The following is a 16,166-nucleotide window of genomic DNA, read 5'->3' as shown; positions in this document are numbered from 1 at the left end:
AGGAAATGGTTGATGTTCAACCATTTCAAGAAGTAGCATATGATCAAGGGCCAATGATACTGAAGGAAGAAGTCCAAGGTGCATTGAAAGCACTGGCATAGAACAAGGCACCAGGAATTGATGGAATAAAAATTGAAATCTTTCAAGAAAGTGAGGCAGCACAGGAGGTACTCATTCGTCTGTGCCAAGAAGTTTGGAAGACAACTATCTGGCTGACTGAGTGAGTGGAAGAGATCCGTATGTGTGCCCATTCCAAAGAGAAGTGACCCAACAGAATGCAGAATTCATCTGACAATATCTTTGATATCCCATGTAAGTAAAGTTTTACTAAAACTTATACAGAAATGACTGCAAGCATACATTGACAGAGAACTTCCAGAGGTTCTAGCTAGATTCAGAAGAGGCCGTGGAACGAGAGATATCATTGCTGATGTCCGATGGATCTTAGCTGAAAGCAGAGAATATCAGAAGGATGTTTACCTGTTCTTTATTCACTATGCAAAGGCTTTCGATTGGGTGGATCATGACAAGTTATGGACAACATTGTGAAGTATGAGTATTCCAGAACACTTAATTGTGCTCATGAGGAATCTGTACATGGACCAAGAGGCAGTTGTTTGAACAGAACATGGGAACACTGAGTGGTTTAAAATTAAGAAAGGTGTGCGACAAGGTTGTATTCTTTCACCATACTTATTCAACCTGTATACTGAGCAAATAATTCGAGAAGTTGGGTTCTATGATGAAAAATGTGGCATCAGGATTGGAGGAAGACTCATCAACAACCTGCGGTATGCAGATGATACAACCGTGTTTGCTGAAAGTGAAACGGACTTAAAATATTTACTGATGAAGATCAAAGAGCACAGCCTTTGGTATGGATTGTGTTGCAATGTAAAGAAAACAAAAATCCTCACCACTAGACCAATGAACAACATTCTTATCAACAGAAAAATGATTGAAGTTGTCAAGCACTTCATTTTTCTTTCATCAACTATCAACACTCATGGAAGCAGCAGTCAAGAAATCAAACGACATATGGCATTAGGCAAATCTATTGCAAAAGACCCTTTTAAAGTGTTGAAGAGCAAAGATTGTAATTTGAAGACTAAGGTGCACCTGACCCAAGCCATGGTATTTTCAACAACCTCATATGCATGTGATAGTTAGGCAGTGAATAAAGACTATAGAAGAATTTATTCTTTTGAGTTATGGTATTGGAGGAGAATATTGAAATTGACGTTGGCTGCCAAAAGAACCAACAGATCTGTGTAGGAAGAAGTGCAGCCAGAGTGCTCCCTGGAGACCAGGATGGGCACTCTTTATCTCTCATACTTCGGACATATTGTCAGGAGGGACCAGTCACTGGAGAAGGATATCATGTTTGGTAAGGTGGAGGGTCAGAGAAAAAGAGTAAGACCTCCAGCGAGATGGATTGGCAAAGTGGCAGCATCAATGGGCTCAAGTGTGGCAACAATTGTGTGGTTGGCCCAAGATTTGGCAGTGTTTCATTCTACTGTACATAGGTTCACTATGAATGGGACAACTCGATGGCTCCTGACAACGACAGCAATAATGATAGGAGTGCTGGTGTAGCACTGTAGAATAAGCACTGGACCCCAAGGTCGCTTTGACATGAACTGCAAGGCTGGCAGTTCAAATTCAGCATTTCCTCCTCAGAATCCCTATAAAGGGTCACAATATGTCAGAACTGACTCAAAGGCACTTAACAACAACAATGGTGGTAATGGTGATGGTGTGCCGTTGAGGTGGTTCTAACTCATAGCCATCGTCTGTACAGGGTTTCCGAGGTTTTAAACCTTTATGGGGGAGTCCTGATGTAGTGCTGTAGGGTAAGTGCAAGGCCACGAGATTGGTGGTAAAACTCTGCAGCCACTCCTTGGAAACCCTACTATTGGGTCCCTGTCAGTCTAAACAGACTCGACGGCACTTAACAAAAAGTCTTTATAGGAGAAAAACCCCCTCATCTTTCTCCTGTAGAGTGGTTGGTGATCCACTATACCACCAGGGTCCCTTATATGTATTTATTGTTATTGTTTTGTTGCTGAGTACTATCAAGTCGGTTTCAACTCATGGTTGTGGTGGCTGTGTGCTGTGGAGTTGGTTCCAACTCATAGCGACCATGTACAGGGTTTCTGAGGCTGTTAATCTTTATGGGAGCAGAACGCCTCATCTTTCTTCCTTGAAGCAGCTGGTAGTTTCGAACTGCTGACCTTGCTGTTTGCAGCCCGATTCATAACCTCTGTGCTACCAGAGCTCCTTAGCGACCGACCCTCTATAGGCTAGTGGGTTTGAGTAACCTACTTGCATTTGAAACTGACCTTGCAGTCCAGTGCTTATCTACAATGCCACACCAGGACTCCATAATTATTAATAGGAAATAATTACTCCATTTAGGATATTACTAAAAACATATTTGGAAGTTCTATGAAGTTTTATTCTTACAAACAAATTATGCATTGGGAACAGATGTGGTTCAGGTTAGGAAGAAAACAGTATGTGTTAACACATCTATTATGTGGGGTAGGCACCTTACCAAATCTATTTCATTTAATTCTTTTAACAATCCCTAATTGTAGTTATAGGTTTGTTTGTTTTCCTTTAATGGTAGTGATAATGAGACTCAGGTTGCTAACTGCCTTGCCTAAGGTCACAGAGTTGTTGTTGTTGTTGTCATGTACTGTCCAATTGGTTTCAACTCATAGTGAACCTGTATAGGGTTTCCAAGGAGTGGCTGGTGAATTTGAACCACCAACTTTGTGCTTCACACTGACCTTGTGGTCCAGGGCTTATTTTGTAGTGCCACACCAAGACTCCAGAGAGCTTTGGTTAAATGCTTCCTCTGCTATAACAAACAACCCCAACTTTCAGTATGCGAAAATATCATATGTCTTTTTCATTCATTACATACGTACCACATGGTCTAGCATGAGATCTATGCTCATCACTGTCACTCTGGGATTCATATTACCAGATCAGCCCCATCTCAAATGTTGTCAGACAACTCTGCTCAAATTTCATTGGCCAAAGCTCCACCTAGCCACACCTAACTCCAAGAGGCCAGAGAATTACAATCCTAACATTTCTCTCAGGAGGAGGAAAATAAGACATATTTGAGAAAGAGCATTAATGACTACCCCAGGGGTAAGGCTAAAGATTGAAACCACATCTTCCTAATTCCAAAATGTATTTCCTTTCTAACACGCCAGTCCTTTTCATTTTGTTTTTTTTTTTTCTTTATTGGAAATGAAATTTTACCAGTCAAGCACATGGTACTTTAGTGTCTACTAAGATCTCCTACACATTTCAGGACTCTACATACTGAATCAAAAATCTTCTAGGGGTGGGAGAAGAAATAAGATCCCCAGGTGTTCGGGTTGTTGATGGTTGTTATGGGTTATGGGTATATGTGAATGTGAATTTAACTGGAAATAGATTATTTGTAGATGTAATTAGTTAGCATGAGTCATACTGGAGGAAAGTGGACCTAAACCTAATATGCCTGGTGTCCTTTAAACAGGAGTTCTGATAGCATAGTGGTTATGAATTGGGTTGCTAAGCTAAAGGTCAGCAGTTAGAAACTACCAACAATTTGGTGGGAGAAAGATGAGGCTTTCTGTTCACATAAAGATTTGTAGACTTGGAAACCCTATACAGGGTCACTATGAGTTGTACCCAGCTCCACGGCACATCACCACCACCACAACCTTATAAACAAGGAAGAGACCCAGAGTGAAAGAAAGGGCAGACATGTGGAGATACAGGTGGAGCTTGGATGTAAGCAGCCACAAAACAAACACCTGGGACTACCCAAAATTGGGAGGATTAAAGGGCTTGAATATGAACTAAAATCTCTGCAGTTCAAATCCACCAGTTGCTCTGTGGGAGAAACATGTGACAGACTATGTTTGTAAAGATTTAGCACCTTGGAAAGTTTATAGGGCACTTCCATTCTGCCCTATATGGTTAATAAGACTTGGAATAGACTCTACAGCAATGGGTTTACCAGAAGCTGGGAGAGACCAGGATGGATCTTCCCCTAGAGCCTTTAGAGACAGCATGCACCTGCTGATACCCATAAATCAGACTTCTAGACTCCAGAGCAATGAAAGAATACATTTTTGTTATCTTTGAGCCACCCAGTATGTAGCAATTTGTTATGGCAGCCTTAAGAAATGAAGACAGTGAGAAACCTCATTTTGAAAGAACACTGGTCTGTGTGTGTGAAGCTTCACACCCTCACAAACTCCTCTAGGTTGCCTTGCTTATCGCATGTTTCATTCCTGAAGACACCTGAATGCAGAGGGTAGAAATACATGTTTCTTGTGAACCCATGACCTCAGATTCTCTTCCCAAGCAGAGTCACTGTAACGCCCACATTTCCTTGGGCATGGAGAGTACAGAGCTTATTGAATAATGCATTTCATCTCTAGGCTACTTGGAAGGGGCTCTACTTAATGCAGTAGGCATTTCCAGATGATTCATTCTGGAACCACTGATAAAAAGTACCGCTAATACGCACAGGTGAGCTCAGGTGATGGGTATCTTTCAAGGGGCAATGAGCAGCATCCCTGTCACTGGGGAAGAGGCTGAATAATGAAATCCATTATCAGACATGCAGAAAGCCGCTCCCTTCATTTCGTCACAGTGCTCTATAAGCCTCAGACTAGACGTTACCCTGTCTAAATGGATTCTGCAACATTTGCATCATGTTTCTGGGTCTGAGCTGACAGTGCCTTGTGGTGTTGGTGAATGAGGCAGGCAAAGAATGCAATTGCAAGGGCCAATAAAATATCAAAAACCCCTCAGAAGCACACTGAGAGGAAAGAAATCCAGCCCCCCTCAGACAGAGGAGGAGATTCTTGTAGAGCCATTGCATATATGGCCCCTCAAAGGGAACGCTTCATTTCACTTGGCTCCTGTGCCAATCAAAATGCCCCTTTGGCAGTGGATAAAATAAAATAAAGAAGGAAGGATTAATGCCAAAACAAATTCATGCACAGAATGACCTTCCAAATGCTTTAAGGCCAAGCTAAGCCGTCCTCTACCAGAATGAACTGAAAGGGCAAGGGAAAAAATACCAAAAAACACCTGTATTTTAGCTTCAACTAGAAAGATTTTTAAAATCATCTGAGGTCCTAAGAGCTTTCCCAATCTCTCCTTTCTGATGGTGACCTAAACTTCATTGCTTATCTTACAATGAGCCAGTAATATTATATGCATTTCTTAATATTATTTCACAATAGCATTGTGAGGTGCATGTCACTGTACCTAGTTCATGCTTAAAGAAATAGGCTAGAGGATAAGAAAATTGCCTAAGGTCACAAGGTAAAGACTACATAATCCTGATTTTGTACTGTGTTTTACTTTGAAGTTCATCTCATTTTCCCCACACTAGACCACATCTCAAATTTGTATTATAATAAGGAGATCCCATATGATACTTCTAAAATTCCAAAGTCATTGCTTCTTTTTGCTTAAGTTCAATAAATTTGTTTCATTCAAAATAATGTTGCTATTATTGTTAGGTGCTCTCAAGTCAGTTCTCACTCATAACAATCCAATTCATTTAACAGAATGACGCACCGTCAGTCCCGTGCCACTCTCAAAAGCTAGGTTGCTATGTTTGAGCCCATTGTTGTCAATCCAGATTACTGAAGGTCTTTCTAATTTTCTTCTACACTCGACTTTAACATTCATAAAATCCTTCTTCAGGGATTGATCCTTCCTGACACCAAATACATGAAACAAAATCTTGCCATCCTCCCTCTAAAGGACAATCTGGCTATACTTCATCCAAGACAGATTTGTATATAACGTATATGGTATATTTAATATTCTTCATAAAGACCATAATTCAAAGGCATCAAGTCTTCCTTACCCATTGTTCAGCTTTCTCATGTATATCAGGAAATTAAAAGATCATGAGTTGGCATCAGGTATACCTTAGTCCTCAAAGTGGCATCTTTGTTTTTTAACACTTTAAAGAGATCTTTTGTACAAGATTTGCTATTGCCTTCCTGGATGCTAATTGTGGATCTAAGCAAATTGAAATCCTTGACAACTTCAGTCTTTTCTCTATTTATTATGATGTTGCTTATTGATCGATTTGTGAAAATGTTTTAATTTTCTTTATGTTGGTACATAATCCATACTTACAGCTGTAGTCTTTGATATTCATCAGTAAGTATTTCAAATCCTCTTTACTTTCAGCAATCAAGTTTGTGTCATCTGCATATCACAGGTTGTTAAAGAGTCTTCCTCCAATCTTGACACTGTATTCTTTATGTAGTCCATGTTGTTGTGTTGTTGTCAGGTGCCATCGAGTCAGAACCGACTCATAGCGACCCCATGCACAGCAGAAGGAAACAATGTCCGATCCTGGGCCAACCTCACTGCCGCCGCCACACTTGAGTCCATCAATGAAGCCACCTGGCTGATCCTTCTCGTTGGGGGTCTTCCTCTTTTTCTCTGACCCTCCACCTTACCCACCATGACATCCTTCTCCAGTGACTGTTCTCTCCAGACAATGTGTCCAAAGTATGAGAGACAAAGCCTAGCCATCTTGGCCTCCAAGGAGCACTCTGGTTGCACTTCTTCTAAAACAGATCTATTGGTTCTTTTGGCAGTCCATGGCACTTTCAGTATGCTCCTCCAACACCACAACTCAAAGGCATCAATTCTTCTATGATCTTCCTTATTCGCTGTCCAGCTTTCACATCCATATGAGGTTATTGAAAATATCATGGCTTGGGTCAGGCGCACCTTAGTCCTCAAGCTGACATCTCTGCTCTTCAATACTTTAAAAAAGTTCTTGTGCAGCAGATTTGCCCAATGCAATATGTCGTCTGATCTCTTGACTGCTGTTTCCACGAGTGTTGATAGTTGATCCAAGAAGAATGAAGTCCTTGATAACTTCAATCTCTTATCCATTGATAAGAATGCTGTTTATTGGTCCAGTGGTCAGGATTTTTGTTTTCTTTACATTGAGTTGTAATCCATACAGAAGGCTGTGCTCTTTGATCTTCATCAGTAAATATTTTAAGTCCTCTTCACTTTCAGCAAGCAAGGTTGTATCATCTGCATATCTCAGGTTGTTAATAAGTCTTCCTCCAATCCTGACGCCACGTTTTCCTTCATAGAACCCAGCTTCTCATATTATTTGCTCAGCATATATATTGAACAAGTATGGTGAAAGAACACAACCCTGTCGCACACCTTTCCCAATTTTAAAACATTCAGTGTTCCCATGCTCTGTTCGAACAACTGCCTCTTGGCCCAGGTACAGATTTCTCAGAAGTACAATTAAGTGTTCTGGAATATTCATACTTCTCAATTTTGTCCATAGCTTGTCATGATCCACACAATCAAAAGCCTTCGCGTAGTCAATAAAGCATAGGTAAACATCCTTCTGATATTTTCTGCTTTCAGCCAAGATCCATCGGACATCTGCAATGATATCTCTTGTTCCACGGCCTCTTCTGAATCCAGCTCCATTGTCTCATATTATTTATTCAGCCTACAGATTGTATAACTATGGTGAAAAGATACAACTCTTACACACACAGCTTTCCTGATTTTAAACCATGCAGTATTGTTTTATCTGAATGACTGATTCTTGGTCTATGTATAGGATTTACATTAGCATCATTAAGTGTCCTGGAATTCCCATTATTTACAATACTATCCATAATGTATTATGATCAGCACCGTGGAAATTATTCGCATTGTCAATAAAACAAGGGTTGACATCTTTCGGGTATTCATTGCTTTCAACCAAGAGCCATCTGACATCAGCAATGATAGTCCTTGTTCTGCATCCTCTTCTGCATCCAGCTTGACTTTCTGGCTGTTCTTTGGATATGTACTGCTGATACCATTTTTTGAATTGTATTCAGCAAAACTTTGAGTGTGATATTAATGATATTGTTTGGTAATTTTCACATTCTGTTGGATCATCTTTGCTTGCAATGGACACAAATATAGATCTCTTCCAGTTAGCTAGGTAGCTGTCTTCCAAATTTTTTGGCATAGATGAGTGAGTGCTTCCAGCATTGTATTCACCTGTTGAAACTTCTCACTTGCTATTTCATCAGTTCCTGGAAACTTGTTTTTCACAATTGCCTGCAGTGCATCCTGGGTTTCTTCCTTTAATACCATCAGTTCTTGATCATACACTACCTCCTGAAATGGTAGAAAGTCAAGCAATTATTCTTGGTATAGTAACTCTGTGTATTCCTTACATCTTCTTTTGATGCTTACTGGATCATTCAAAACATTGCCTATAAAATCCTTCAATATTGCAACTCGAAGATTGATTTATTTCTTCATTTATCTCATTTTGAGAATTGCCAGGTATGTTCTTACCTTTTGGTTTTCTAATATCAAGTCTTTTCACATTTTATAATAATACTTTACTTTGTCTTTTCAAGCTGTCCTTTGAAATCCTCTTTTCAGCTATTTTATTTAATCCTTCCTTCCTTTCACTTTAGCTACACTGCATTTAACCACATTACATTTAAGAGCCCTGGTGTGATGCTGTGGGTTAATGTGCTGGACTGCAAAGTTAGTTTGTCCTGCAAGGTCAGAGGTTCAAGCACACCAGCTGCTCCTAGGAAACCCTATACAGGATTGCTATGGTTCATAACTGACTCAATGACACTTCACAACAACAACATTTAAGAGCAAGATTTCAGAGTCTCTTCTGACAACCATTTTAGTCTTTTGCTTTTTTCATGTACATTATCTTTGATGTTATCCCATAACTCATTAGTGTTGAATGCAATACATCTATTCTTGAGATGATCTCCAAATTTAGGTGGGATATATTCAAGGCCATACTTTAACTCTTGTAAACTTGCTTTAACTTTCTTCCGTTTCAACTTGAATTTACATATGATCAATTGATGGTCTGTTTGGAAGTTGGCCAACCTCACTCTTATTAATGATATTGAACTTCTCCATTATATTTTTTCCACAGATGTAGTCAATTTGATTCCTATGTAATCTATCCAATGAGGTCCACATGTATTTGTTGTTGTTGTGGGCCATCGAATCGATTCTGACCCACAACAACTCTGTATAGGGTTTCCGAGGAGTATAGTTGCCATTTATGTGGTTGGTCTTACAAAATTCTATCAGGTGAGTTCTGGCATCATTTCTATTATATACCAAGGCTATGTTTTTCAGCTATTGATCCTGCTTCTTTGCATCCAACCTCCACATTCAGATTGCCAGTCATAATCAATGTATTTTGATCTATTTCAGACTGCAGAAGTTAGTGAAAATCTTCATTTTTTTTCCATCTTTAGCATTAGTAGCTAGTGTGTAAATTTGAATTATAGTCTTACTAATTGATGTTCCTGGTTGGCATATAGATATTATCCTATCAGTGATAGGATGATTCTTTTTGATGATGAATGTGATGCTATTCTTCTCCCTTTGTCATTGTCAGCATAGTTGCTGTTGTTGTTAAGTTTTAGTTCAGTAATGCCTAGGTAAGTGATCTTTATGCAGCCTATTTCATTTTTTATGACTTCCAATTTTCCTTGATTATTCCTTCATACATTCCATATTCCAATTATTATTAGATCTCTGCAGTTGTTTTTTATCATTTTTAGTCATGCCACAATAGCAAATGAAGGTTCTAAAAGCTTTATTCTATCTACATCGTTAAAGTCAACTAAACCTTGATGAAGCAGCTGTTCCCAGTTACATTCTGACTGTCTTCCAACCTGAGGGGCTCATCTTCGGACATTATATCAGGCAATGTTTCCTGTTATTTGTAAGGGTTTCACTGAACATTGTTTTTAGAAGTCGAACTGCAGATCATTTTTCCAAGTCTGCCTTAGTCTGGAAGCTTCTCTGAAACCTGTCCACCATGAGTGACCCTACTGGTATTCAAAATACTAGTGACATAGCTTTCAGAATCACAGCAACACACAAGCCACCACAATATGACAAACTAACAAAAGAGTGGGGGTCCAAAATGGTGGATGGAGGCAAATGACTGATAGCAACTATTTCTAAAACATATAAAATAAGCTTGCATGCTGTTAGTTAAAATGGAGTGTTAGCAGCTTGGTTAATGAGACTAAACCTAGGTAGATTTTAGATCCTTAAAACTTTATTCAAGAGAACCAAGTCTTATTTTTATTCTGTTTGAATGCTTACCAGCAGGGATAATGCATTTGAGTTCCCATGGTTCCCTGCCAAGGCATACAAGGAATTTTACATAACCCTTGTAAACATGGCCATGAAGTGTCCAAGGAAACTAAAAGACAGAAAACGTCCTGTCCCCAGACCCATTGCAGCATGCCAGTGTTAGAGGAAGAATGCAAATGCTCTCTCATCATTTCAGCATGAGAATTTGGCAGAAATCCACCAAGAGGAGAGATTGCTCGCATAGCCTTCCATGGCCCTATATGTTCAGATGGGACTAATTATCTTAGTTCTGGTCATGTTCTTGTTGGAGCCGATATAACAAGGGAATAAGAACAAAATTTCTTATTTCCCATATTTTGCTGTGTGACAGGAAGGGTATTTCTTCTACCCAACTAAATAAGTATGAAATATATAGAGAGAAGTTTGAAGACAGAGTTAACTTAGAAAATTCTAGTAGCTTTGGGTATGTCACCTCAAGAATGACAGGTCTTTGGATCATAAAGATGGAAAATGCATGGGTTCAGGAGTTAGACAGATCTGGGGTATAATTTAAACTCTACCATTAAATGAGTTAAGTGATCTTGGACAAGCTACTGGATGTCACTAAACCTCACAGGATTCTTATGAAAAGTAAACAATGTAACATTTGCAAAGGGGAGCAATATAGCAGAATACTATCCTTGGTGTATAACTGCCCTGGAGACCAGTTCTACTATTTAATGCTCATGAGATGTTGGACACTTTACTTTCTAAATCTCAGTTCCCTCATCTGCAAGACTGGATGAATAAACACACACGCTGAGTTAGAGGTACAAAGAACAATATTGATGGATCTTAAAAATACAGCTCTGAATGAAAAAGCAGGAAAATGAGTAAGTTATAACATATTTCCATCAACGTATTGCATATTACGAGTTAGAATGCATTCAAACAAAATGCACACATGTAAATATAATACAAAACAAAGCAGCAAACATTGTCATCGAGTTGCTTCTGACTCACATCAGCCTTATGTTTCTGAGGCTTAAATTTTTATGGGAATAGAAAGTCCCATTTTTCTCCACTGGAGAAGCTGCTGGTTTTGAAATTCTGAGCTTACAGTTGGCAGCCCAACATGTAACCCATTATGCCACCAAGACTTGTTAGAAATACAGTGATGGTGGTGGTGTGCTATGGAGTCAGCTCCAACTCATAGCGACACTGAAGCTGTAAATCTTTATGGGAGCACAAAGCATAATCTTCTCCTGAAAAATGGCTGGTAGTTTAGAACTGCTGATCTTGAGGTTAGCAGCCCTACTCATAACTACTATGCTACAAGAACTCCTATAAGTACAATAGGACAGTTATTTGTGGGCTGGAAGCAGGAATGGAAATGAGGTTTGACAATAAAAAGAGATCAATTCTACTATTGAAGGATCTTGATCAAAAGGGAGGGAGGAAATACAGGGCAGCATTTAAAATTGTCATGGAATTCAAATAGTCTGGAGCTATGGAGACTGGGTGAGCACCCAAAACTATCATTCTAAAATTATCTTTAAACTTCCAGTCTAAAATATCTCCTGAAGTCTTAAAAACAAGTAATAGATTAGCTTAACTTGTCTAGAATGCCTGTCTTGAGCATGAGGGCCTCTTGTGGCTTATCTATAAAGTATCCAATTGATAACAGCAACTTGAAAGATTAGATGGGAGTCTTAGGGAGTGGTGAGTTTATGGTGAAAGAACAACTCAGAAAAGGAAGATGCCACAACTCAAAGAGTATAAGCAATGTCAATGAAATGTACATGTAGAAACTTGAATTGGAATATGATTTTGCTGTGTATATTCCCAACAACTATGAAAGTAGAATAGATTATATTTAAACCATGACCAAGAGATAAAAGAGAGGGAGGTTCTTATACAGTCATATCATGACCAATATTCTGAGGAATGTGACTAACTTAGACCTCTGAGATAGAGAGGTCTTGAACAAACAATAAAAATGGGGTAGCAACTGGGGTTTGGAGGATTTGATGTGATAAAGCTTAGAAGGAGCTTAGCAGAGGATTTGCTACATACCCAATCAAGGCAATTCATTTCTAAGATCCTTTAATGTGTAAAAAAATTATCTTTTTATTTTCCCCACTATAAGCTTTGACAGTTTTCTGAAGGGCATTCTCAGGTCCATTTTATATAGAAGCAGGTTATTGCCAATAATGCCTGCAAAGTGTATCCTGGTCTTGCCTAAAATTCAGGTTTTCAAAAATGAGAGCCCACCCCCAAAATTTTTGCAGTTCCTTTTGCACAGGTTATATGTGAAAAAACTTCACTGTCATAACACAGAAGATGAGATTTTTACCTGTGAAATCATAAAGATGATATCAGCTAAAGGAGAAGTATGTTAAATTGATCATTTCTCATTTTTGATATTCAAAGTGATTTGGCCAAGTTACATTTATTTATGCATCATGCCATTAATAGGGTCACGAGGGCCTTGTCCCATCTAATCCTTTATTAAACTAAAATTAAAAATAATTTCTGAGTTCTATTATTAATATCCTCCTTCTGTGAACAGTATCTTCCTCAGCAGACCCTATTGACATTCAGTCTAGACACTGCTGAAGAAGCATCCTTCATGAATATCAATATATGGTGTGCACAGAGATGGTAGGATATTAAATTATTTCTAAGCATTTGACAGTTGACAAAATGTTACTGTAATAATTAAAAGTGCAAACTGTTTAAATGCTGGGTAGGAGGTCCTCGGTGTAGCCAAGCACATTGGTCAGCATTCTCTCTAGAAGGCAGCTGAAAGAAGAAACTTAATCTTTAGTTATTTTTCAGTTCAAAATATTGGCAATATAGCTTCAGTGAACCCTACACAGGAATAGAAAAATAGGTTTCTCTTCAAAGTACCACTGACAGCTCATGTCAGGCACTTGATTTGAAATGAAAATCCAATAGACTATATTAATATAAGGGAATTTCTACAGTTCCAAGGGTAGTTCAAGCAATGTGCAATCACTGCTAATGGAAGGAAGGCATTTTGTATCCACCCAGAAACACCACAGAAGAAAAGCCTGTAGCTGTGATTCAATGAAGATTGTTGTTGTTGTTATGTGCCATTGATTTGGTAACCACTCATAGCAACCCTATGCAAAACATAATGAAACACTGCCTGATCCTGGGCTAACCTCACAACTGTTGCTATGTTTGAGCCTATTGATGCTGCCACTCTGCCAATCCATCTCATTGGGGGTCTTCTATTTTTTTCTCCAATCCTCCATTTTATCAAACATGATATCCTTCTCTAGTGACTGGTCCCTCCTGACAATATGTCAAAAGTATGAGAGAAAAACTCTGGCCATCCTGGTTTCCAAGGTGTACTCTAGCTGTACTTCTTCCAACACAGATCTATTTGTTCTTTTAGCAGTCCATGGCCCTTTCAATATTTTCCTCCAACACTCTAACTCAAATGCATCAATGCTTCTATGGTCTTCCTTATTCAATATCCTACTTTTGCATGCATATGAGGTTATTAAAAATAGCATGGCTTGGATCAAACTGACATCAAGGAAATGGCATACAATTGTAGAGTCCCAGGTCCTCAGTGTAAGAGAGAGAGAGAGAGTCCCAATATATTAAAGCAGGCCACATCCCCCAAGGAAGCATCCCTTCAACTGTTGGACTGCTCATAGTTGCTCATCATAGAACTAATTATGTCTGTATTAGATTTCCTCATCATCAGAATAAGCATACCCCGAGTTCTAAACCTCTGAAAATCCTGGCCTAGTCAAGTTGACACAAAACTCTAACCATTACAAACTCCTAAATTAGATTCTCAGGGAGTAGATTCTAGAAATCTGCATTTTTAGCAAGGATCCCAGGTGAACCTTGTGTACACTCAAGTTTCAGAATCATTTCTCTACAGTCAACCATGAATATACATTGAGTCTAAGTGGTTCCCCTCAAAGAGACACAGTATAGCATGTCCACCACCTTTTGTCATAATGTGGTGACTTGTGTATTTCTGTGATGCTGGAAACTATGCCACTGCTACTTTAAATACCAGCAGGATCACGGTGGTAGAGAATGATGTTTTTATCCTTCCAAGACTACTCCCCTTGGAAAGAGAGACCTTTTGCTCATCCTGTATTCTCTCTAAATTCAAAGTCCCTGGGAACAAAGGACAACTGATTGAGTTGGGATTTATCCCGACTCAGTCTTGCCTCTATGTTATAGGACACACATACAAGTTCTCCTATATTCTGTCTTTGTCCAGTGGGAGGTACCTGCCTTTACCCACTTCAGAAAGATTTCTTAAACGTCAAGTTGTGAGAGTCGTTATACATAAAAGGACTTGATATTTATTGGCCGAATTAAAAATTATGTATTTGAAATAAAATGTAATCTGTAAAAAAAAAATATATATATTTTTTACATAGTTGGACATCCTCTGCAATTTACATATGTGTCCATTCATTCATTCATCAAGCATTATTTGGACACTGACTATTCACAGAAAGAGCCCTGTTGGCAAAGTGAGGTAAGCAAAGTTGGTGGTTTAAACTTACCTGCCACTCCATGGGAGAAAGATGAAGCTGTCTGCTCTCATAAAGATTCAGTCCCAGAAACCCTTACGAGTAGTTCTACTACAATTTATGGAGTCACTATGAGTTGGAATCAACTTGATGGCAGTGGGTACTGTTTACAGACGCCTGAGAACATAAGTAGTAAAGACTCTCAATAAGAGGGACTTGATGGCAGCTAGGGTGGGGGTGCAGTGAAGTTCACCATAAGCCATACCACAGAATACAAGGCAAAGCAGATCCAGGGCAGAGCCCCAAAACTCAGAACCATAGAGATAGGAATAAAAACGTTTGAAGGCTCATAGCTAGTAGAACTTGAACCTGAAGTAAGAAAGTATGTATTTTTCAATCTGCCAGGCTCAGAGGCTCAGAGCCGACATCTTGGGGGAGACCAAATGGCATGATCAAGCTGGGGAGCAGACACACCGTGGAAAAACACCGGGGGAACCTCCAAGCAAAGGGGGACAACATACTTTGTCGGTTTTGCTTTGTTCTGCTTTTCTTTTTTATTTATTTTTATTTATTTATTTTTTTGGTATCTGGTCATTGACCCACCCATCCACTGTTTGTGCACCTCCATTCTGGTGAGTAGAGGGGAGTGCCTGAGCAAGTGGACACCCTCACCCTCACCACTGGTGGATTCTTCTGCCACACATGTGCACAGATACTCAGCCAAAGAACAGGCCTTGAACATTTTTTTTTTCTTTTTTTTTAAATACGGGAAAGGCCAGGACAGGGCTGTAGAGAGGGAAAGAGAGTTTAAAAACAAAACAGGCTGAAAATTCAATTAAAGCCTGAGGAATAGCATAACAACCAACAGGGGCATCTTCAAATCTCTCAGGCAACTTTGAAAGCACGATGCTGAAGAAAGATCATTAAAGTCTTACTCATATGATGATGCTACAGATTTTTTTTCTTCTTCTTCTTCTCTCCCTCCTCTCCCCTTTCTGAGATTATAGACTCCAGCATTCAGTCTAGTTTTGGCTTATTGTTGTTTTTTGGGTGTTTTTGTTTGTTTGTTTGTTTGTTTCTCTCTCTCTCTCTCGCTCTCTCTCTCTCTTTTTTGCTGGTGCTGTTTTGCTGTTTTATGCTCCCCCTTCTACATCTGGGGGACTCTTTCTCTCTATATATTACCCAAGAAGAGACAGAAACTGCTACCATATAGTCAAGCTACAATCACACTCTATAAAACACCAAAACCCAGGCAAGAATCAATACCAACTGCCATATACCAGGGAGGCAGACAACACCTTTGACAGTTGCTCTGAGTTAAGCAATAAAAAGAGTGAAAAGGGAAGCCCACATCCTGATCACATCTTCCTGGAAGCAATCAAAAAGCATAAAAAAAATACCAAAACACATACTCAATTAAGTATTAAGGCCACAGATAAACACTAAACATCTCCAAGAAACAAA

Source organism: Chrysochloris asiatica, unplaced genomic scaffold (genome assembly GCF_000296735.1).
Source record: "Chrysochloris asiatica unplaced genomic scaffold, ChrAsi1.0 scaffold00001, whole genome shotgun sequence".
Classification (NCBI taxonomy): Eukaryota; Metazoa; Chordata; class Mammalia; order Afrosoricida; family Chrysochloridae; genus Chrysochloris; species Chrysochloris asiatica.
This window is presented reverse-complemented; position numbering follows the sequence as displayed.